The following is a 26402-nucleotide window of genomic DNA, read 5'->3' on the forward strand; positions in this document are numbered from 1 at the left end:
CAATGTTGCGAGGCCAGTTGGCATGGCGGGGTGTGGAAACAGTTGACACAGCAGTACGTAAACGGTAGATGCCCTAAGCCTGAAGTGTTCAGCGTATGTGCAACAAGGCATAGCAAAGACCAAATAAGCGCAGCTCGGAAGAGTATAAATACCTTAGCCATTAAGGAGAGATCGGTACGGTACGGGCCACTTCAAGTTTAACAGTGTTTATAAAAGAAATAGCACAATAAAACACTTCTTAAAGTTATAAAAAATCACCTTGTTGTATAACCTATCTCCGCTGAAAATCACTTAAAACTATGTGTGATCTGAGGTTTTCCCGGCGTACAGAAATCTTGAAAATTTCTCGGGTATTCAACCAGGTAGCGTCGTCCAAAAGGAGCGATATTTGGGCAAGCCGACTTCTTGCCATCTTCAGGCGTTCTTGGTGTCTTAAAACTACATGTTATGTATTTTGGCACTTTTCAAAGAAATACTTGGAGATTTCCCATTCTTCTCCACCCACTGGGCAAAGTGGGATAAAGAGATTTTTTTCGAAATTATTGCATAAACAATGACATTATTAGGAATATCATCTTAAAACTAAGACAATGACGAATGAATCATTTAGACTCAGGAATACGTAATCTTAAAAAAAAGTGAACAATAAGAAAGTATTTTAATGTCATTTTCACAAATGTGCAATTGTTTTTAATGCTTACTACCAAGTTACTTTATTGAGTCGTATCGCTCTTGCATCAGTTGCATTTTCTGGCTTGTGAACACACAACATAGGATGCCTAGTAATAAATCCTATAACGTAGCTGTGCCCAGCTAGATACGTTTCTTTGCCAAATCTGTGTGGTAAACCATATTTTCTTTTAGCTAGCTCATAGGTTAATGACCTGACAATGAGATGTTTCAAAGTTGGAGTAAATAGTTTGCTGTCCATTGCCTTCAGGTAAGTCATCAGCTTCACTTTTTGTTCTACAGTGAACACATTTTTAATTATCTGTCAATTCAGTAGTTTTGATTACTCTTAGCTTTACGAACAGATATTTCTACCGTAGATTTCGGTACGTTAAACTCTTTAAATGCTTTTAAAACTCCTATTTCAGAAGATAAAACGACTGAAACTGCCATCACCATTGACTTAATATCCAATTGCTGTCTGTCAGTTTTTCTAATTTAAGTTCACATCATCTGGAAAAGCAAGGGAAGAAATAAATACATGCTCTGAAATCTACTGGCATAAATACATGAAGGGGCAGAGCGGGACAGTATCGTATTCTGCCCTGTCCTGTTCCACCCCAAGAGCACATTTCAGGTTGACAACTCTCTTATGGAGCATAACAACTGATGGATTTAAACGTATCATTTAACTAACGTACTGCGAATGGCATGCCCTTTAAGATTACATGTTATTCAAGGTGTACAATTAAGAATTAACCGCTTATCTTGCGTTTAGATTCACTAAAAGATACGAAAACACAACTATAAACGTCAATGGCAATCGTTGACTCACAAGTCGCACCCCAAACTAAGAAAAAGGGGCTGTCGCACCTCCCCTTCCATTTAGAGACATAGTTGCAAGTCACTAGAATAGGATGCAGATTTCTCCAGTCGAGAAAACAGAACAGTCCCATTTGTGCCTCACTATCCCATTCTGCCCCGCATTCTCCAATACTAAAGTCACTGTTAGTATAGCAGCTCTATCACCATGAGGCTGTTCGCTTGGTCGCCATATGGAAAGCTGTAATAAAGTATTTGGAATTAGAGACTGTTTAATTGGTGCGACATGGCGTCCCTCCCCCAACCCACCTCCCCCAGCCGCTTACAGCTAGTGTCAGAGTACTGGCCTCGCATTTTTAGCACAATGTCTGAATCTACAGCCTATGGTACAGTGAGTTAAGAAACTTAATTGTTGTCGTCAAAGTGTCTTTGTCATATCAAATAAGTTTGGTTACAGTGCTTTTTGTTAAAAGTAAGGACCTAGTGTATTTGTCACCCTTCAGATGCAATGGGGGACATGCTTGGCTAGTACCTGTCAGATATACGCAGTGTGCCCTAGAAAGTCATTCAGCACCTAGTACAGAATCACTAGCCCGTGGTATGTTTTACGTGTAAGCATTACGGGCTCATGGCTAGACAGTGCCAGGAATCAAAATGGCTGATGATTAGACGCAAGAATTAAGTTGATATATTTTATTTTGTGTTTTGTAATTGCTGGTGATCTAAAATGAGTACCGAGATGCGCAGGACTTCGGCATTGTGAGAGATGCAAGGAGTATCAGAGCCAGAGGCAGTACTATACAGCAGAATTAAGAGTGGTCAATAGGGAGTTGAATGGTCTACTAGAAGCGTAGTCACCACAACAAAATACAAATTTATCACCCGCTCCTTTCTCTTGTAAGTCAACTGAGGAAATGCAAACATTTGTAGAGGATCTTAGGGATTTGGTAGAGATGAAAGGATGGTCTGATGAGGAAGTTTTGAGGGTAGAAAAATAAAAAAAATAACTGGGGAAGCAGAAGCTTATGGGGTTTATATGGAGGCCTCGAGGGAAATGAAACATTTGAAGAAATTGAAAGTGATTTAGTTAAAAGGTGTCGCAAGCAGGAAAGTACCGAACATTTTAGAGAACAGCTGGACTTGGTAACAAAGACGCAAAGAGAATCGATGCAATAATTTTGGGATGCGCTAAGGATAAGGACAAGGATAAGGGTTGAACGTACGAGGTGGGACAGAATGCTGTGGTCAATGAAGTAACTTTAGAAAAGGCAGATGAACGCATTTTTAAGAGGGTCGCCTTCGTAAATGTCAGGGGAATACAGGCAGGGTTCCCAACTGATTTACGCAAAGTTGTCAGATTTTAATGTGGGGAAACTGACATGTCGACTGGACAACAAGTTAGACAGACAGTGTTTTCAGTCAATATAAGGCGTTACAGGTGGCGACAGATGGGGCATGTGTGGAAGAAATGTCACCAGCCACGGGACAGTGGAATGGAGGCAGCGGTCAGCATAATGGTAGCGGTAGTTTCAGAGATAGGGAACCAGGAAAGAGGCAGGCGTTAAGTGCCAAAGGGAACCCAAGGTCCGCCTATAGGCATTCCCATTAAAATTAGTTGCTACGAAGTCGTAAAGAGAGGTGAAGTGTGTGGTGGAAGGAAAGTGGGAAAGAAGAATTGCAAGATGTTGTTGGACACAAAGGCTCATGTGTCGGTTGCCAGCAGGGATATGGTGGAACATAATCCATGGAACCTCACCACAGTATAAATCGTGTGGAGAGGGGGGATAAATATCAGTTCAGACAACGCGTAGAAATTGTGTCACGTGTAAGTAAGGGCTATGGCATGATTCTGGAGTTGTATTTATTACTAACTTAACAGTATGAATCTTGTGTGTGGTGCAACTGTTGAAAGTAAATGAAGCATTGGTTCAGACACATCATTTAGTAGAAAGAAGTGTACACGTACAAGAAGTAAGTGGGGAAAAATGGTTCCTGTGCTTGTGGTTAATTTCAGAACCAAGGATTTCCTGGAGGAGGAAGAGTGGGACACGAGAGGATTGGCCATGAACAATCCCAAACTTAATTGAAACTGCATTGCGAGGGAGATTGAAGCACCTACAGGGGAGTGATAAGGAACAAGTGGAAGAATTACTGTTGGAATTGAAGAATTTGTTATTTCCAAAAGGGCTGTGGCCAGCAACACTTATTATGCTGCACTGAATACTGATGAAGAATAAATCACCGATTTACTGCAAACCATATAGAATACCGAAGTACTTCCAGGAATTCGTCGATCAGCAGCAGAAGGATGGGATTACTGGGGAAAGTAATAGTCCCTGCAGGGCCAGGATTGTTGTTGTGCCCAACAAGTCAGCAGATGAATCATGAAAATACAGGTTTTGTTGTGATTATTGACACCTGAATGCCAAAACTGCAACAAATGTCTAACCATTGGTCAACAGAATAGAAACCATTGATATTTTCCAACAGTGGACTTCAAGAGTGGCTACCCTCAGCTAAAAGTGGCACTTTCTTCACCATGGGAACACTATCAATTCAGGAGGATATCTTTTGGATTGAAAAAATGCAGTTTTGACATTTTAGAGTGTTGGACAAGGTTGTCAGAAGTTTAAAACCACATCACTATATGGTGTATCTTGATGGTATAATCATTTTTGCGAGTGACAGGGAGCAGCATATACAACGCCTAAGGGAAATATTCCTGAAATTAAGGGCCACAAGCTTAACATTGAGTATAGAAAAGTGTAATTTTGTGTTAGAATAGGTCACATAATTAGGAAGGATGGGGTTAAGATTGACCCAATGTTGGTTACAGCTGTACATGAATTACCTGTACCTGAATCGTCGAAGAAAATACAATCCTTCCTTAGAATTGGGGGTTATTGTACAAGGTTTGAAAAAAGTTTGTAGATATTGCCAGACCATTAACGCGATTGCTGAAGAAAGGTTCAAAGTTTCAAAGATTGTCAGCTTATTTTTGAGAAACTGAAAGAAGCTTTGGCGGCGAGTCCAGTCTTTGTGTTTCAAAATTCCAATAAGGAATTCATAATCACATTACAAATTCAAAACTCAAAAACCAATGAAATCCTCAATCTTTACATGAGAGACATGATTTTAAGATTTGGTTCAAATGGACAAAGTAGAAGAAAAGATAAATTTTCGGCTGAGCGTCCCATTAAGGCCTAGGAGACAGAAGATTCATGTTTTTGTGTTTCTCAGGTACATACATAGCACAGTGTACGTATAATGTAGGCGAGATAAACTGCTGTGGGGCAACAGGGGATTTTTAGAGAGAGGAAAGGGTAATAGGAATACCTGTCCTCAGGTACGGTACGTCAGGAGACAAGATGGAGAAGGTGCAGACCATAGGCATCCTACTGGTCGCTGTTGGAGTGAAAGCATTGTGGAACCAGCACCTGGAATGGGGGGACGGGGAGTGCTGGTCGTGAAGCAAGAAGCTGCTGGGTGGTATTTACCGGATGGAAAATGTAAAAAGAGATGAGAACAGAAGAAGAAGCATTAGACAATTTCCAGTAACGTGCAAAGAGCCACAAAGTGCTCAGAGGAGTCACAGGGGAGTGCATGAGGATAAATGGGACTTATGAGAAACTGTGGGATGATGCAGGTTCAGGAGATTATGCCGTATACAAAGAGGCGGAAAGGTTGGACTAACGCGAGGGGTCGACTTCTGAAAATTGTGTTCGGGACAGCTAACGAGAAGGACATCAGGAGGATGAGCGACGCAGTGGGAGTGATGAAACAGTGGGTAAAAGGAAACAAGGCAGCAAGCGTGTGCCACGCAACGCAGATCCCAAATTTAGATAAAGATGTTTTAAACAGTACTCGGTTATTACACTAGCTGACTGGGGAAGCCATGAGCTATGCGAGAAGTGGAAGAATCAGTGGACTGGAACGTAAAGATGTGCCAGCCAAAGCGGAGACATTGGATAGGGAAGTAGCAATAGGTAAGTGGCTGCAGTCCTTGGAAAACAGCATATGGGAAGCATGCAGAGAAGTAGCGGAATTGCGAGAAGCCATGCAGGAAGCTTTGAGAGGACAACGGGGGTGAACTTATTGACATTGGATCAGTACCTGTAGGGGCTATGGGAAATGCAAAACAAAAAAATCTACACCCAAATTAAGTAACCTAATCAAGCAAACCTACCTTTCTATTTCAATCTAGCCACAGTGGAAGCGAGGACTGATGGAGCAAAGGTAGCAGGAAAACAGTCACAGTGCCGATGTTACGTAGTCCATGCATACCCCATCAAGTGGGTGATGATGAAGAAGTTTGTCCGGATAGGACTGTAGTGGCTACTCCTAACTTCAGGGAACAAGAGTGGGCATGTGGAAATAGAGGAAGTGGAGTTACAAAAATGGTTCAAATGGCTCTCAGCACTATGGGACTTAACATCTCAGGTCATCAGTTCCCTCGAACTTAGAACCATTTAAACCTAACTAACCTAAGGACATCACACATATCCACGCCCAAGGCAGGATTCGAACCTGCGACCGTAGCAGACGTGCAGTTCCAGACTGAAGTGCCTACAACCGCTCGGCCACCGCTGCCGGCAAGCGGAGTTACAGAAGTGCTACAGGGGTGAAAATACGGTTTGTTCAAATAGGGTAATGAGAGAGGGTGAGAGCCCCTGTGTAATGAAGATACCTTCGATGAAGTGACTGTAGTAACCAGTTGCTACGAAGAGGGCAACATCACACCATCAAGAAGGATGGAACTAGAGGGATCGGACTGCTAGCAAATGGGACATCATGTGCAATACTGTGACCTACTTTCTATTTGCCGCTATTTCAGAAATAACACATCTGATAATTTCACGGCCTCGTTTGTATTGGCCAGGGAGCCTACAGAAGCGTTACGACCCACAAATCTGACTGCCTTGAATAAAAGCGCTAAGTCCATAGACAAAATCGTTAACGAGCAGGAGGGGAGAATTTCAGTGGACACGTGAATGCAGCATGTGGATCGATACGAGGAGAACCAGTACTAGAAAGAAACAACATTGACGTTTGTCATACCAAGCACCAAGGCGACACTTTCTCTGCTAAGCACAGTCCTTTTTCACAATTACTAGAAGCAGAAGACGAGACGATGTTCGAACCCAGCCACTATTGAAATCCTGGAGGACTGGATTCCCAGAACATATGAGGCAGCAGAGGGAACTACACTCCTGGAAATGGAAAAAAGAACACATTGACACCGGTGTGTCAGACCCACCATACTTGCTCCGGACACTGCGAGAGGGCTGTACAAGCAATGATCACACGCACGGCACAGCGGACACACCAGGAACCGCGGTGTTGGCCGTCGAATGGCGCTAGCTGCGCAGCATTTGTGCACCGCCGCCGTCAGTGTCAGCCAGTTTGCCGTGGCATACGGAGCTCCATCGCAGTCTTTAACACTGGTAGCATGCCGCGACAGCGTGGACGTGAACCGTATGTGCAGTTGACGGACTTTGAGCGAGGGCGTATAGTGGGCATGCGGGAGGCCGGGTGGACGTACCGCCGAATTGCTCAACACGTGGGGCGTGAGGTCTCCACAGTACATCGATGTTGTCGCCAGTGGTCGGCGGAAGGTGCACGTGCCCGTCGACCTGGGACCGGACCGCAGCGACGCACGGATGCACGCCAAGACCGTAGGATCCTACGCAGTGCCGTAGGGGACCGCACCGCCACTTCCCAGCAAATTAGGGACACTGTTGCTCCTGGGGTAACGGCGAGGACCATTCGCAACCGTCTCCATGAAGCTGGGCTACGGTCCCGCACACGGTTAGGCCGTCTTCCGCTCACGCCCCAACATCGTGCAGCCCGCCTCCAGTGGTGTCGCGACAGGCGTGAATGGAGGGACGAATGGAGACGTGTCGTCTTCAGCGATGGGAGTCGCTTCTGCCTTGGTGCCAATGATGGTCGTATGCGTGTTTGGCACCGTGCAGGTGAGTGCCACAATCAGGACTGCATACGACCGAGGCACACAGGGCCAACACCCGGCATCATGGTGTGCGGAGCGATCTCCTACACTGGCCGTACACCACTGGTGATCGTCGAGGGGACACTGAATAGTGCACGGTACATCCAAACCGTCATCGAACCCATCGTTCTACCATTCCTAGACCGGCAAGGGAACTTGCTGTTCCAACAGGACAATGCACGTCCGCATGTATCCCGTGCCACCCAACGTGCTCTAGAAGGTGTAAGTCAACTACCCTGGCCAGCAAGATCTCCGGATCTGTCCCCCATTGAGCATGTTTGGGACTGGATGAAGCGTCGTCTCACGCGGTCTGCACGTCCAGCACGAACGCTGGTCCAACTGAGGCGCCAGGTGGAAATGGCATGGCAAGCCGTTCCACAGGACTACATCCAGCATCTCTACGATCGTCTCCATGGGAGAATAGCAGCCTGCATTGCTGCGAAAGGTGGATATACACTGTACTAGTGCCGACATTGTGCATGCTCTGTTGCCTGTGCCTATGTGCCTGTGGTTCTGTCAGTGTGATCATGTGATGTATCTGACCCCAGGAATGTGTCAATAAAGTTTCCCCTTCCTGGGACAATGAATTCACGGTGTTCTTATTTCAATTATATGTAAGTTAAGTTAAGCTAAAAAGTAACTTTCAGAGCTTAGGATAAGTAGTTCATAAGAAAACGTAGTAGTGAGAACAGTTTTCAGTAAAGAGCAGACTAGAGCCAGCTGGGCCAGCCGCCAGGAAACTTGTCATTCTAGTTTATATAAGAATAATTTAGTTTAAGACACCCCAAGGCACTGGGTATTGTTAAAGGAGAGGGCAATGTACTGCACTGACGATATCTGGTCATAAATGCACACATTTGGAAATGATTTGTAGCAGCACCGACTGGAAGCAAGTACGGGTATTAACCTTTACAAAATATAACACAGCCTTTGCAATGTTGCGAGGCGAGTCAGCCTGAAATGGTCTGGGTGGTGGTTAGTGTTTAACGTCCCATCGACAACGAGGTCATTAGAGACGGAGCGCAAGCTCGGGTTAGGGAAGGATTGGGAAGGAAATCGGCCGTGCCCTTTCAAAGGAACCATCCCGGCATTTGCCTGAAACGATTTAGGGAAATCACGGAAAACCTAAATCAGGATGGCCGGAGACGGGATTGAACCGTCGTCCTCCCGAATGCGAGTCCAGTGTGGGCCTGAAATGGTCTGAAAACATTTGAAACAGTAGTGCCAAGCAGTAGATGCCCTAAGCCTTTCCACACCGGTAGCCACTGATATGTTTAGTGTACATGCTGCAAGGTATAGCAAAGCCCAAACATGCACAGCTCAGAAACAAACAACTATCTAATCATTTATACTAAAGTCAGATCTGCATTATCGCAGCTCCCATTACCACAGGGCTGTGTTGCTTGGCCACCCTCCAGAATGCTGTTCGTTGGCAACAGTTCGACTGTGCATCAGGGCAGTCCACATTGAGGCTGTGGAACCTGGAGCCACTGCCACAACACGCCAACACCAGCCCTGGGAAGTAGTTCGCCAGCCATCGACTTGGGGGCACTGGGTCACTGCCATTACGTCACTGGCCTGCCACCCTCTGGACAGCATGTGACATGTGAGGTGCACTACAACACGCGCAGTTGCAGCTAGCTGATGTCACGCAGAGCTGGAGTCGCTGCTGACGGAAGCAGTTGCATCACGGGCCACTGCCCAGCTGGCACCGTGCTCTGTCAGCACTACGGGTCAACAACACGCAGAGGCCGCCGAATGCCACTGCCGAGCTACTGCTTCCTGTAGTGAACTAGGGCAGGGTGCCGTAATAAAGCATTTGGAATTACAGGCTGTTTAACTGGCACTGCATGGCATCCCTCCCCCAACTCCACACAATGTTCAGTACCTGAGAGAATTTTTAGAGTTTATTGAGCACCTCTGTAGAAGATGACTCTTGCTTTCTCCAGCAGTTGGCAGAACTGTATACTGCTGGCCTGCCATTCAGTCCTATTTTATTTCAAAGGGCGAGGAAGATTGGTCAAGATTGATTTGGCAGTTTCTGGCATCAAATGAGAAACATGATGTTGAAGAAACTGCACATTCAGTTCCAGAATGCTATCTGTGTTTTCTGAGGCATGTTTTGCGCCTGTTTGAAACTGCTGTTAGAAAATTGGAAAACAGCTCTGCTACTTCTGTTGAGTTGGACAGAATGATAAGGAACCTTAAAAGCAAGCTAGAGAGCATGGAAAAAGATAAGTTATTAGAACAGAAAGTTCGTGAAATCCTGGAAGAAATACCAAAATCACAGAGGCTGAATTTTGGAAATGATTCACCATCTTTCTTCTCATGTTGGATTGATTATTTTTCTCAAAAATATGATTTTTCTGAGAACAATGTGTTCAGTCTGCCTACAAGTTTTTCACTTAAGGAATAAGAGTATTTTCGTTTGCAATGGCAGTTTTAAAGGTGACCAGCAAATTGAATCTCAATCTGGACGTAGATCAGTTATACAATGAATTTTTTGATTTCCAGAGTGCTTATGCTGGACTTGATAAAAGTAAATTAAAAGATCAGATTGGGGTAGATTTATTTAAACAGTACATCACAAATGATGTCTTTCGTTCCCAGTTGCTTAGGCTTAGCCTATATCGTACATATTTTCAATTTCTGTCAGTAACTAATTTCCTGAGAGAATCTTCAGCATGGTGAAGGACCGCTGGTCAGAAGAAAGAAAGCATCAAATAAAAGAGAACTTCGCTGGAAGTTGTGGTTAGTTGTTGAATTTTCTGAAAGAGGAGGGGGACAATGAATGACTACTGAAAGCAGCAAAGAGCAACACAAAATATGTATTCAAAAATACATAGCAGATTGCAGTGATCATGTTACTGATGGACATTTTCTTCAAGATTCCATATCTCCTTCTTTTACCTGAACTTTGAGTTGAGGTTACTACATTGCCTGTAAATGTTCATTTAAATTTTCATTTCATGTTTAAATAACAAATACACACATTAAAAATAAGAATGAAAAGGAGACAACTTCCTCTTTTATTTTTGTGTTAACACAATATTAAAACTAAATTTAGATAAGTTTAGAAATTATAAGAAGAGTAAATTGGTAATATTACTTACGATATTTATAGTAAACTATTAGCATTTTCTTCATTTCATATGATCGAGAAGTTGTCCGTCCCAGGGTTTCTTGAAAGGTGATATCCCTAATATATATGCATATACAGATTCTGTATTTGTACATGTTATTATGTATGTATGTATATGTATAAAAAGTTTTGAAGGCTGTTGTACATTTATTTTGTATTTAATCTCTGTCCAGACAGTGTCTAAGAATTGAGTTGACATGCATACACTTTCGATATGTTACCGAAGTTACAGAAATGGATGATAAGCTGCAAAATTCGCTATTAGCCCATAAACGTAAGTTGCGACGACCAAAAGAATAACAAATAGTGCGCTTTATGGTTGCAGGGTAATAACAGTGACGTTATTCTGTGCCCAGATTTTGTTTGATCAGCACATTTCTTTTTTCATTATAGAGGTGGGATAAATAAGAATAGAACCCTACTGTTTGCTTTCGACGAACTTTGGATGTCTTTCCTCTGAAGCATGAGTGATGCATCGAACTTTTTCCAGGTACCACTGTTCCTCTAATGGAGCACATTTGCAGTTGTATACACTGCGTCACTTACTTTTCGCCTTACACGCTCCACAGTCTCACAAAGCCAGTTCGTCCCACGCATCCCCCATTCGGACTACGGCTGTGGCTGCCCGGGATACTGCCCACATTGAGGCTGACCCTTCACCCATGGTAGAGGGGGAGGGCGTCTCGATGTGTGGCAGGGGCGAAAGACATTCCGGAGGGCTGAACGAAAGGCCTCTCCAGTTTGTCTGACGAAGCGGTTTCAGGTTCTGTCTCTGGCTGATACTGATCTTCGGTCGGACATGGCTGCTTGTCCTGTTCCAGAGGCTGCCCCTCAGTCTGCAAGATCCGGGCGGTCGCAGAGGGTGGGCTTACTGGTAGTTGGGAGCTCCAACGTCAGACGCGTAATGGGGCCCCTTACGGATATGGCAGCAAGAGAGGGGAAGAAAACCAATGTGCGCTCCGTGTGCATACTGGAGGGAGACATTCCAGATGTGGAAAGGGTCCTTCCGGATGCCATGAAGGGTACAGGGTGCAACCATCTGCAGGTGGTCGCTCATGTCGGCACCAATGATGTGTGTCGCTATAGATCGGAGGAAATCCTCTCTGGCTTCCGGCGGCTATCTTATTTGGTGGAGAGTGCCAGTCTCGCTAGTGGGATGAAAGCAGAGCTCAACATCTGCAGCATCGTCGACAGGACTGACTGCGGACCTTTGGTACAGAGCCGAGTGGAGGGTCTGAATCAGAGGCTGAGCCGGTTCTGCCGCCATAGGGTGGTGGGGTTTCGGGTTTCGCTGGCTACGTCAGGAGTCCACTACACGCAGCAGGCGGCTACACGGGTAGCAGGGGTTGTGTGGCGTGGACTGGGCGGTTTTTTAGGTTAGATGGCCTCGGGCAAGTACAGAAAGGGCAACAGCCTCAAAGGGTGCGGGGTAAAGTCAGGACATGCGGGAACCAAGCAGCAATCGGTATCGTAATTGTAAACTGTCGAAGCTGCATCGGTAAATTACCGGAACTTCAAGCGCTGATAGAGAGCACCGAAGCTGAAATCGTTATAGGTACGGAAAGCTGGCTGAAGCCAGAGATAAATTCTGCCGAAATTTTTACAAAGGCACAGACGGTGTTTGGAAAGGATATATTGCATACAACCGGTGGTGGCGTGTTTGTCGCTGTTAGTAGTAATTTATCCTGTAGTGAAGTAGAAGTGAATAGTTCCTGTGAATTATTATGGGTGGAGGTTACACTCAACAACCGAGCTAGGTTAATAATTGGCTCTTTTTACCGACCTCCCGACTCAGCAGAATTAGTGGCAGAACTGAGAGAAAATCTGGAATACATTTCACATAAATTTTCTCAGCATGTTATAGTCTTAGGTGGAGATTTCAATTTACCAGATATAGACTGGGGCAGTCAGATGTTTAGGACGGGTGGTAGGGACAGAGCATCGAGTGACATTATACTGAGTGCACTATCCGAAAATTACCACGAGCAATTAAACAGAGAACCGATTCGTGGAGATAACATCTTGGACCTACTGATAACAAACAGACTCGAACTTTTCGACTCTGTAAGCGCAGAACAGGGAATCAGTGATCATAAGGCCGTTGCAGCATCTCTGAATATGGAAGTAAATGGGAATATAAAAAAATGGAGGAAGGTTTATCTGTTTAGCAAGAGAAATAGAAGACAGATTTCAGACTACCTAGCAGATCAAAACGAAAATTTCTGTTCCGACACTGACAATGTTGAGTGTTTATGGAAAAAGTTCGAGACAATTGTAAAATACCTTTTAGACAGGTACGTGCCGAGTAAAACTGTGAGGGACGGGAAAAACCCACCGTGGTTCAACAACAAAGTTAGGAAACTACTGCGAACGCAAAGAGAGCTTCACTCCAAGTTTAAACGCAGCCAAAACCTCTCAGACAAACAGAAGCTAAACGATGTCAAAGTTAGCGTAAGGAGGGCTATGCGTGAAGCGTTCAGTGAATTCGAAAGTAAAATTCTATGTACCGACTTGACAGAAAATCCTAGGAAGTTCTGGTCTTACGTTAAATCAGTAAATGGCTCGAAACAGCATATCCAGACACTCCGGGATGATGATGGCATTGAAACAGAGGATGACACGCGTAAAGCTGAAATACTAAACACCTTTTTCCAAAGCTGTTTCACAGAGGAAGACCGCAGTGCAGTTCCTTCTCTAAATCCTCGCACAAACGAAAAAATGGCTGACTTCGAAATACGTGTCCAAGGAATAGAAAAGCAACTGGAATCACTCAACAGAGGAAAGTCCACTGGACCTGACGGGATACCAATTCGATTCTACACAGAGTACGCGAAAGAACTTGCCCCCCTTCTAAAAGCCGTGTACCGCAAGTCTCTAGAGGAACGGAAGGTTCCAAATGATTGGAAAAGAGCACAGGTAGACCCAGTCTTCAAGAAGGGTCGTCGAGCAGATGCGCAAAACTATAGACCTATATCTCTGTCGTCGATCTGTTGTAGAATTTTAGAACATGTTTCTTGCTCGCGTATCATGTCGTTTCTGGAAACCCAGAATCTCCTCTGTAGGAATCAACATAGATTCCGGAAACAGCGATCGAGTGAGACCCAACTCGCTTTATTTGTTCATGAGACCCAGAAAATATTAGATACAGGCTCCCAGGTAGATGCTATTTTCCTTGACTTCCGGAAGGCGCTAGATACAGTTCCGCACTGTCGCCTGATTAAGTAAGAGCCTACGGAATATCAGACCAGCTGTGTGGCTGGATTGAAGAGTTTTTAGCAAACAGAACACAGCATGTTGTTCTCAATGGAAAGACGTCTACAGACGTTAAAGTAACCTCTGGTGTGCCACAGGGGAGTGTTATGGGACCATTACTTTTCGCAATATATATAAATGACCTAGTAGATAGTGTCGGAAGTTCCATGCGGCTTTTCGCGGATGATGCTGTAGCATACAGAGAAGTTGCAGCATTAGAAAATTGTAGCGAAATGCAGGAAGATCTGCAGCGGATAGGCACTTGGTGCAGGAAGTGGCAACTGACCCTTAACATAGACAAATGTAATGTATTGCGAATACATAGAAAGAAGGATCCTTTATTGTATTATTATATGATAGCGGAGCAAACACTGAAAGCAGTTACTTCTGTAAAATATCTGGGAGTATGCTTGCGGAACGATTTGAAGTGGAATGATCATATAAAATTAATTGTTGGTAAGGCGGGTACCAGGTTGAGATTCATTGGGAGAGTCCTTAGAAAATGTAGTCCGTCAACAAAGGAGGTGGCTTACAAAACACTCGTTCGACCTATACTTGAGTATTGCTCATCAGTGTGGGATCCGTGACAGATCGGGTTGACGGAGGAGATAGGGAAGATCCAAAGAAGAGCGGCGCGTTTCGTCACTGGGTTATTTGGTAAGCGTGATAGCGTTACGGAGGTGTTTAGCAAACTCAAGTGGCAGATGCTGCAAGAGAGGCGCTGTGCATCGCGGTGTAGCTTGCTGTCCAGGTTTCGAGAGGGTGCGTTTCTGGATGAGGTATCGAATATATTGCTTCCCCCTACTTATACCTCCCGAGAAGATCACGAATGTAAAATTAGAGAGATTCGAGCGCGCACGGAGTCTTTCGGGCAGTCTTTCTTCCTGCGAACCATACGCGACTGGAACAGGAAAGGGAGGTAATGACAGTGGCACGTAAAGTGCCCTCCGCCACACACCGTTGGGTGGCTTGCGGAGTATAAATGTAGATGTAGATGTAGATAGCACAGCTTCCGTAGAGCCCATCTGAAGCCAACAGTCGGTGATTTCGTCCTGTCAATGCTACTTAACAACAGCATGATTGTGTAGAGTCCGTGGCCAACGCGCAGTGACCAGGATTCGTCCGAAGCGCTGGCCGAGTTCATTCGTTTGTTCGGAAGGGGAGGTCGATATCGGTTGTGTGCCTTCGGCCGGTCGGCGTCACACTACGAAGACAGAAATAAAGGCGCACCACGCCCTGCCACCTTTCTCAAACCGTTAGACAGTACCAACACGGTAAAAAGAAAATCACTTTTGCGTTACTTACTGCTTTATGTGTTAGCTTCTTGATGATGTGCTTTTTATGGTCATATACATTTATTGTTTGCAGTTACGTAAGACATTGCATGAAATAAGAAAAAGTTTGCAATTAAAAATGGGGGTCGCCATGATTTTGCATTTGCATATTATGTAATATGTTGCAGTATATGAAATTTAGCTAACACATTGAATTTTTCCTTAGACTTGGGTGGGGGTCTCTAACTCTTACCAATCTCGAGAAATCTGATCTGTTGTTGCACACTCATTTCCGGTCGCCCATACCAGCGATAAAGTCATCATGGAATGTCCACAACATTCCTCATACCTCATAAAAGAGTTCAGAAATCGAAATTAGGTTTTGGTAAATGAAAACACAAAGAGGAGAGTATTTTGCCATGTGATTATTATGCAGTAGCAATCGCCGACATAGTGTAACTGAGACGGAATAGGGGGAACCAGCCCGCATTCGCCGAGGCAGATGGAAAACCGCCTAAAAACCAGCCACAGGCTGGCCAGCACACCGGACCTCCACACTAATCCGCCGGCGGATTCGTGCCGGGGACCCCTCGGGAAGCAGTGCGTTAGACCGTACGGCTAGCCGGCCGGGCCAGAGCAAATTAATAGTATGGTCCTCCACCATTCACAAGTACGAAGACGAGTGAAACTAGAAAATTTCAGTCACTGTTAATGGAAGCTCACATAATAACTTAGCTGTTACAAGTGATGAGATACTCAACTTTTGCCGGCCGCGGTGGCCGAGCGGTTCTAGGCGGTACAGTCTGGAGCCGCGCTACCGCTACGGTCGCAGGTTCGAATCCTGCCTCGGGCATGGATGTGTGTGATGTCCTTAGGTTAGTTAGGTTTAAGTAGTTCTAAGTTCTAGGGGACTGATGACCTCAGCAGCTAAATCCCATAGTGCTAAGAGCCATTTGAACCATTTTGAATACTCAACTTTGGTATCCTCGGGGGTTGTTGCTTCAGGAAGTCGTCGAATTCTGCGTTGCTACTGTACTAATTTTTAAATACAATACAGAGTATAACACTTTCCTTGTCTTATATTGTGACTGATTATCAAGTACATAGGTGGAATATATTGACAGTCTGACAGCCTGCGAAAGACTCACACAACGAGCTTCCAAAAGACAATAATGCAGGCTGACGTCGTGGGTCATGCGCCACTTTCTTTTATATAAAACTAAACAATATAATACATTACTGAATGCAAGATTCACAAAATAACAGTTAAAAGTCATGAGATGATTTTAGTTACTTACATCGAAAAATGGCCACATATTGCCCTACATGTTCTGATATTCAGTTTGGAAAAGTTTACTTAATTTCATATACAATTTCAACGAAGTTTAGAGTACAACAATTTAAATTACATTTTAGTTAATTATGAACATATCACTTTCAATGAAATATTACTAACAGTATTTCGGTTTGCTTTCCAGTAGAGCTATCATTTTAAATGATCATAATGAATAAACATGGAAGCTTTTCAGAAATAGGAGAAAGGTAAATTTTTAAGAATATGTGGTGCAACATGCTGCTCACGCTAACCACGGGGTCACGGCGCTCCTGAGCTCAGCCTAGCCTTGATGTTGCCTATCTTGCGCATGGACTACTCAGTTTTTATATTTTGCTTATTTTTTTCATAGTTCCACACAACTTCTTACTGTTTTCTCGATTGATCTGTGTTCAGTTTTTCAAGGCCTATCCACTGTGCCAACTTATAACTAAATCTGAGGGGGGGGGGGGGGGTGCGATGGGGATGTTCCCTTGTTAGTGGTATTGTGTGTTGGTGGCGTTGCCAGTTTACATACTGGGCATGTAACACACAATAAATGCGTTGGATGCCTCCTGTGATGAGTTTACTTGGAAATCGTTTGTCGTCATCGTAATTTATGTAACTGGCTCTCCAACTTCCAATTTGACAATTTGTGGAAAAATTGTTTACCTTGCTAGTCCTAGTTTCAAACATTGTTTGACAGAAAACGTAGGCGTCAGTAAAAGCAATTATTCGCTATTATAGCAAACTTTTGAATCCACTGGACACTTGAATTCTCCATATTGATTCTGAGAGTGTTGTTATTTCACTTGTTGTTTACTGTCTCAATGTCATCCGTGAGAATAAAATTAAAGGCAGTTGGATTAGGTTCCTGATCTATAAACTTTGATTTAATATTCTGCACTGCTAAGTAAATTTTGAAGGTTATATTCTTTACGTAAAACAGAGTATCGGTTTCAGTCCTAGGATTGACGATAAACTTCAGAAATACAATTACAGAATAGTGGCATATCGATTATGGCTCCTCATCATCAACAATAGTTGTTACCCATAGTTTCGTATTTGCTATTTTACCGTCGTTACCCTTTAGAGACCAACCTGATCTTTCCACAATGCCATTTTTGACTTGCTTCTTAATATGTCCTATAACTACAGGTTTGTTGAAAATATTAACTGCTAAATACGCTATTCCACAAATTAAAAACTTCCAGTTACTCTTCACATCTTGAAACTTACTAGCGTTGACTTTCGCTGAAGAAAAGATACATAATAATAAAATGAAATCAAAGAGTAGAATGTCAAAGCATAGTGTGAATGGTTAAAATGAAATGAACTAAAAATCATCTTCTTGTCTAAAACACGTTACTCTTCGAGAGAACTTCGGCACCTCTCAAAATTTTTTACACCTCTGATGTTTAGCCACATGTGGACAGATAGTGGGTCTCATGATGCAGCACTGTTTAGCCGTCACAAAATAAAGCCTCATAAATCAGTAAATAAAACTATTCTTCTACTGTTGCTCCGAATCGCATATACCAAGCGCCCTCTGCTGCGACAACGACTCAAAGTCTATTGGGTATTTAATTTTTCTCTGCTTTTTCGGGCCTCCTTACCTCTCCTTCTAGCCCAACCTTTGTTCTCCAATTACGCCTTCATCGGCGAGCTTCTCCTCAATATTTTTCATTTGTGCTGAATTGTTTTGTACCCTTCTTGCATATACACGTGCGTCATGTATTTTTTAGAGACTGCATGAATATATAAGGTGAGTATTTCTTCTCTTGTCAAGTTAAATATTACATATCTTGCTGTGAATTAATTTGTTTGTCCACATTCAACTTACTGCGTTTCCTTGAAATTATATAAAATATACGTCTCTAAAAAAATAAAAACTCGAAACAGCTGTTGCAGCTAATTGGTGAAGGACTGGAAAAAAAAACCTCTGCTGATGCTGCTTAGTATCGCGTATAGCCTCCTTCGACTTCCACAACAGCTCGAAGTCTGTTGGGCATTGAGCCCACAACTCGAGCCACGTAACTAGGAGATTCAAGTAACTCATTCCAAGCGTCATGAATCACATCAGAAAGCTGTCGGCGAGTAGACGGTGACTGCCCCTTTTCTCGTATTACTCTGACCATTTCTGCCCAAATATTCTCAATGGGATTCATGTCAGCTCCTTTAGGTCGCCATTCCGTTACAGTAATATTATTATGGTCGTCGAACCACCTTTTAACCACACGTGCCATATGAATAGGCGAGCGATCTTGTTGGAACATGATCTGATCATCGCCAAATCTTGCTGTCACAGAAGGCAACAACACGTTCTCCAGAATTGATATGTAATTGCGCGCATCGAATCTTTCTTCCACTTCCCACAGGAGCCCACACCCTTCGGCCGATATCCATGCCCATACCGTTACCGACTCCCTGCCACTCCTTCGGCAACTGTAACTATATTTTCGATTATACCTAGCACCTTTAGGCCGGTAAACAAGTACTTTTCCGGTTGATGCCGTAGCGAAAACTTTTTCGTCCGTGAAAATCACTCGCCTCCAAAACTGGAGAGGTTTGTCGACATTTTCAGCAGCAAAAGCAAGGCGAGCTTCTCTGTGGGAAACAGTCAATGTCTCTTTCACAGCAGCGCTTCTTGCTCTCAGTCCACCTTCCCTTAGACGACGAGTGACGGTCTTACTGCTAACATTGAGACCCAAAGTTTGCTGAATTTGTCGTGCGTTGACAAATGGGTGGTTCTCACTGAAACGTCGTATCTGCTGATTCTGAGCTGCTGCTGTTTTGCGGCGACGGCCATGAGGCCTCCCATTCAGGTTACCACCCTCTTCCTTTCGTCTGATCCACTTGGCTACCGTCGACTTGTGAAGACCCATAGTTCTTGCTATATAGCCATTTGAAGATCCCTCTGCATGGAGTGCTATTATAGCACCCTTGTCTGCCTCAGCCAGATGGGCCATTTAGCGTTGACTTAATGATTCGTCGCGGTTAATATCTGCTGCGGAAACAGCGCTAGCAGGAAACAGACTCCCTCCTCCACGATGGCAGCCACAACGCAGTGGCCAAGTATGTGTAACACGGAAATCGATGGCATAAACGAGAGATCGCAAGCCCGTACCCGTGTCATTACATAGTGGAGCAACTTAGAATCTGTAATTTTTCTCTGAAGGGACTGGTCCACTCTTGTCATGTCTTATCCAGATATATATTACATGAAATGAAATGTTTAAGTTTTGCATATGCGGCAGGCCTAACGCAAGAAACATTTCTGAAATATCTGAGGCAACCCAAAGAACACTTCGTGAATTTTAGCTGTACAAGGTTGTGTTATAAGAAGGAAAACGTGTTTATCCTCGCTCGCCGTGCTTCCAAGTAGGCGCAGTTTACTCTGAGGCATACATAATTCTCGCCGGGCGTAAGAAGCGACTCGACTAACGAGGGGAACTCGCCAGGTGTCATAGGCTGATTGTCCGGCAACTTTGCTCAGTGAAGGAGAGGAAAAAATAAGAGAACATGTGTTTCGACTTAACTGCAGACACTCAACCGTTTCCGAGAAAACGACGGTCAAAGTTATCAACGCGCTGTTGCTATAGTGTAGATACCTTCTGCAGCCGAGAACGCAATTGAAGCGGTGGCTCAGTGGCTACCGTAGTTCCTTCTTAACTCTGATTCCCGTGTTTGAGACCATATTGGGTTTCTTTATTATTATTTTTTCCTGCCTCTCTATCAGAATTATCTACGAATGTTTTTTTCTAATTTATGTTGAAATAATGTTGTCATTAATCGCCAATTAACTTTACGTGTAATTAATGAATTAAAAAAATAATAAACGAATGAGACAAGCTGATCTAAAATCATCTGGTCTGCCTCATGTATCGTTATATCCAAATGGTTTATAAATGTTAATCTACATTCAGATCCGATGATGGCACCTTTAGTGTGTTGAAACCGGTTATCCAGTAAACAGTATTTAAGCGATCTTGGCTTCTGAATTATTTCTACAACAGAGTGATCGCCCCACTACGCACTATGTGTTCCCTTTTTAACTTATTTCTTTACACAGTAAATTAACTGACGAATAACGACAACAGTGTTTCAACATAAATTGGAATAAACATTCGTAGGTAATTCAGAGAGTGAGGAGGGGGGGGGGGGATAAAAGGAAAAACCGGGTTTCGAACTCGCAGCGCAAAGTTCCGAAGTCGCTATGGTAGCCGCAGAGCCACCGCTTCAGTTGAATCCTTACCCGCTAAGAGGTATCTACACTATAGCAACAGCGCATTTAAAACTTTGACCGTCGTTTTCTCAGAAGCGGTAGAGTGTAAGCAGATAAGCCGAGATACGTGTTCGCTTATTTTGTCCCCTCTTTCACTGAGCGAAGTTTCAGCAAGATCGGGGTATGACACTTGGCGTGTCCCCTCGTAAGTGGCGTGCGTTGGGATTCAGTAGACAGAATGCGTCCACTTTCCTCGACTACTAATTGACATGTTTGGAAACTTTCTTTCTTGTAGTGGCACTTTGCATTATGAGGGCTGGTTTTCCTGATAACGATCTACTAATGGACTTTGCTCCTAATTTACGTTACTGTGTAGTAGACCTACTGCAACTACTTAAACCAGAAATGTTTGTTTATTTGGATACTCCGCTTCTTAGTTGCTACATTTCGCTGTAATATTTTCCTTTGTTTCAAAACGGCAAGTTAAGATGACCACTGCAACTTGGTAACATCAGTAACAATTTAATACTTTGAAACAGTTATGTGTGGTGTACGAGGAGTGTACTCTGTTGAATGAGGAATACATTAAACACGAAAGCTGCGTCCAACAACAATAATTAACTTTCGGTTACATGACAAAACACAAGTCGAAGCACTGTCAGTTCACCTCAGTACCCAGTAAAACTTAAACTGGAACGATCGAAAACATACTTTTGTGGGGAAGGCAAACGAATGACTGCGTTTTATTGGCCACACACTAACAATACGCAACAGGCCAACTGAAAACACTGCCTGCACTACATTTGTCCGTCCACTGCTATAATATCCTTGACAGACGTGATTGACTGTGCACGCAAAAACGTCCAAGGAACGGTAGCACGATTTGTAATGTCACGAAATAGGGGAGAGAGGGTGCCAGATTTGATAACTGAGTTGTGGTAACATTCATGAAAACAAAAGCGTTTTTCGTTGCCGCGAGATCTTTTCACGAAATTTCAATCACCAACATCTGTTCTGAATGCCAAAACATTATTTCCTCGGGAACTTACACAGGAAGAAACCATAGTAATAATGTAATTCAAGGCTCGCAAGAAAAGATTTAAGTGGTCCTTTTTCCCGTACACTGTCAATGAGTGGGACGGTAGAGAAATAGTCCGAACCTTCTGCCAGGCACGTAAGTCTGGATTGCAAAGAAATCATGTTGATGTAGTCATGTAGATGTAACAACGAAATTATGTTGTAATTGCGACATGTGAATTTCATTTGATGTGAACATCGAAGTTGTTTGCTGTTTATTTACTTTTTGTTCATTAGTTTCAGCCATATACGAACACCTAGGCGCGTTAAATTGATATTGAAATAAAGTGTCATGCATGGACCAATAACAATAAATTCTTACCTACTTGTTATGGTACAGCAGTATCTGCCAGCGTCTTCAGAAGTGGATATCGCATACGACGTTCCTAGGGTGTTTATAAATGGATATTGCAGACGACTTCGAACAAAGTTTGAATGTAGCTTCGTAAAAGTTCCGTGATCAAACGATCAGAGTTGCTGGCGAATACAGTTTATCCTCACTAGACAGTATATATTATCATTGTACATGAGGTGAATAGGGTTTCGCCGGGTGCGGTGGCCGAGCGGTTCCAGGCGCTTCAGTCACGAACCGCACGGCTGCTTCAGTCGCAGGTTGGAATCCTACCTCGGGCATAGATGTCTGTGATGTCCTTAGGCTAGCTAGGTTTAAGTAGTTCTAGGTCTAGGGGCTGATGACCTAAGCAGTTTGGTCGCATAGTTCTTGAAGCCATTTTTTGACCTTTCGCGTAAATTTTCTTTACATAAACGGCCGTATCTTTAGATTGCGTTGACATAGAAGCTCACTTTTTTACACCACCAAGGGACCGGTTACCGCAAGAAGTGCGATACATTTCCGCTTATTATGTCTACCCGTTCTCGAGGTAAACGGGTTTTAAGGGTTGGGCAGGCCGATAGACGGTCAAGAAAGTGAGACTAGTAGGGTTCCGTTTTTACCGGTTTAGGTGACGAAATCCTAACAACGAAAACGGCTACGACAGCTACTGAAGATGAGGGCCGCATAAATAACTCCCCCCTACTCTTTATTCGAAATGTTCTAGTTGCAGTCGATACATCAGCATATTAATCGTAGCTACGCTTTCGATCCAAATCACGTTTACAGGAATGCAAATAGAATCCATTTGCCTATACACGTGGTAATTCACATCCCAGTATTAATGCCACCGCGTTTTAGAAGTGCGAACATTCCCATTGCTAGCTAGCTTCAGAAACACTTCGGCAAATGAATGTTTTCTGGCTGTGGCGAGTCTAGTGGAGAATTCGAAACATTGTAGAATACGTTTGGCAGCTATGTAGCCGTTTATTTCCTGGGGTGGTGCAGAATTATCCTACTAAATTTACTCTCTAATAACAGTATTTTGTTATTTCGATAAAAATCCCGAATGATTGTCACATAAGCGGTGACATAAAGGAAGAAAATTCATGTTTTTGAGTCTAGAAAGCTCTATGCAACAGAAACTGCAGATCATTTCGCCATTTTCATTGCGAAATTGCCGGCTTATTTATGTCTGGGGTTATAATAGAGGGCTGTTTGCCTGGGTTGTCTGCTAGCGTAGTGAAAGGAAGGTCTGGTTTGTTTTCGGTTCTAATCTCGACGGAGGCAGGTAGAATATCAGTAAAGCAATTTTAAGAAATTCTCGCGCCCCCAATACGTTTTATCGCTACCTTTATTCTGTAGTGGCGCCCTGTGGATGTCAATGTGACACTCTTGTAGAATTTCATACATGTTACTGCCTACTTTTTCCGCTTCTGTCAATAATGGAATTGACTTAAGTGTGGCACTGAATGATTTTTAACTGAATTTCGTTATGAATCTTCACGCATTGCTAAATTTGCACACTTTCATGGTAGGTCAGCAACGGTAATCCAGTATGACTGGTCTGAACGTTGACACAAACCGTTTCGCGGCCGAATGCGGATAATATTTTGCTAATTCGTAACGATCTGGGGTTCTTTGTCTTACTAAAACAGTTATGTTATCTCGATAAGTCGAAATTCAATTTTTTGTGGTACAGTTCAAACCAATTAGCGTTTCTTCTTTCAGTTCTGTCTTATGTTTACGTGTTGTATTTAACACACTAATCAGCATTAATATAATCTTACAAATTATTGAAAACAGCCTAAAAAAGTTCAGATAGTTTGTCAATTTCACGCCTGTGCATAGTATGTTGGTAGCACTTCGTCGCCTTGCCTGTTATGCTGTGTAGCAGGCTTTAAAGCCGTGCGGATCAGTATAACGAAAAGGCGAGCGGTCTCGCTCGTTTTGTCCACGACTGTACATACAAGTTGGTCCAACGGCATGATTGAGAATTCACTATTACCAGTCAGAATAGAACTAGTCAGAACTATATACGAGGAAGATGGTATCTGTTCTTTCGGACATGTCCAAAAGAACAGATGCCATCGGTGACCGTGCAGCTCGTTAGAATGAAATTACAATTGAAGCAATACAATGAAATGAATACCCTCATCTGCATACAGACGTTGATATACGTCAACAAGGGCAGTTGAAAATGTGTGACCGGACCAGGACTCGAACCCGGGGTCTCCTGCTTACATGGCAGACGCTCTATCCATCTGAGCCACCGAGAACACAGAGGATAGTGCGACTGCAGGGACTTATTTCTGACACGCCTCCCGTGAGACCCACATTCCCAACTTATTGTCCCGCACTACATTCGTAGTGCCCCTGCCCATTACACTCATTACTCGCGGCTTTACCTATTCCTGTAAGAGTTCGGGCAATGTGTGTGCATCCGCACAGAAGATGGTCAAATGGCCGGTGAGCCTTAAGTATATATATTAACATGGTATCTGTTCTTTGCGACATGTCCACAATCTACATACGAAATGTACCTAATAGATATTTGCTCATCTACTCATTACTCGCGCACATTAAGGTGACGATTACCGTAAGAGTTCGGGAAACCTGTGAGCATTCGCACAGACAAAGGTCAATGGCTGGATAGCCTTTAACTATATATGAAGATAGTAACTGCTCTCGAAAGATCAGATACCATTGATGACCGTGCAGCTTCTCTAGAATAAATGTTAATTAACTGAAACCTTCAGCTGTCGACAGGTGGGTAGACATATTTCAGCTATCTAGGTAGCTATGTCATTAAATTAGTATGTGGAAGTCATCAGAGGAAACATACTTTCGCTGCACGTTATCACAAAGACAGGAATCAAATAAACTACACTCATATCGGTTCCAGTTACAGAAAGTCTTTGCTGAATGTTAGCAACGACAAATTTGCGAGTTACTGAAAACAGAACTATTGAGGAAATAAAGTGCCATTTACCATACAACTTTCATCATCCTCTCCTTCTCTGAAGACGCAGATTTGTAATGTGCTCTGCAAGGTGCCAGTAGAGGACATTACAAACTGGTTTGAAAACGTTATACCAAAATCTTAATCTAAAAATTCAAATGTAATTTAAAATGGGTATCTAGATATGAAATGAATGAATGTAACTTAATAGCAGAGCCTACAGACTTTAGACAAAAATATACCATGAGTACCTGATTTAGAATTCAACAACAATGATTTGGTTTAGACAGTACTGAAAATGACTAAATTATTACTTAAAAGCTTTAACTAAAGGAAATAAAAGTAATAAATGACTCCACCCTGAGCTGTCAAAATCGAAGTTGGATTTTGAATACTAATGATTTGTATTAAGAACTGAGTAATGCAGTAACACATAATAAGAATAACAATTATCTTTCTTATGACTCATGCTAAATGCTTTAACGTATATGATGGAAAATGGTGAGTCAATCAACACAAAACATTTAGATGACAGTTAATGTGAGTCAGTATTAAAATATCAATGAAATGACAAACTCTATGAACTAGTAAAAACAAGATAAACTGGCATCTAAATAAAATAAGAAAAAATGGCAATAGAATGTCTATCTTGCCTTGGCTTTTAACAAAAAAATTTAAAAACTGACAACGAGGACAATCGTTAATAGATAGTGGGAAATGAAACTATTGTTAAATGTATTGATGTGGCAAGTTTCCCAGTAATAAAGAAAGTCACTCAATATGTGAAACGAATAGTACCACATAAAATAAGAGGTATCTAAAGTAATAACAAGAGACTGAAATTAGTATTAATGTTGAACCAATCTATACTTCAATGTCATAATACATGAAAATCATCAGTAATGTTCATAAAATACCAAATGTCTATAAAGAACAAGTTACGTATTTCATGTTTGCTCAGCAGCTCTTCAACACAGTTCAAGAAATTAGACTGCAAATGAATGAAATATATTGTAGGTTAATTTTTTGGGGGAAGTTTTCAATTACCTCAATTACATGTGACCCTGTTTTCTTCCTAGGAACTTTCATACAACAATAACACTAATTTTTTTTTAGTTCTTGGAACAGAGGACCAATATTTCAACACATTAGTCTCTATTGTTACAGCCACATGCTCACAAAGGGCACACTTACTTGTTTTCCTTTTGGGAAATGACGCTAGAGAGGATTCATTGTATTACTGAATTCTCATTAATTTTATGACATCGTTGGTTTTCTGTGCCACTGCAGCATTGGCAGTCTCTGACGCGCCCCATGCGATATAAGTAA

At 42.9% G+C, this 26402-nt stretch overlaps 1 protein-coding gene across 1 annotated transcript in view; it reads right to left on the reverse strand.

Annotated features, from left to right (window-relative positions):
- The window catches only part of LOC126183913 (outer dynein arm-docking complex subunit 3), a 409835-nt gene that overhangs the window by 51351 nt on the left and 332082 nt on the right, over positions 1 to 26402 (reverse strand). The gene's annotated exons all lie outside the window — the stretch shown is intronic.

Source organism: Schistocerca cancellata, chromosome 4 (genome assembly GCF_023864275.1).
Source record: "Schistocerca cancellata isolate TAMUIC-IGC-003103 chromosome 4, iqSchCanc2.1, whole genome shotgun sequence".
Taxonomy (NCBI): domain Eukaryota; kingdom Metazoa; phylum Arthropoda; class Insecta; order Orthoptera; family Acrididae; genus Schistocerca; species Schistocerca cancellata.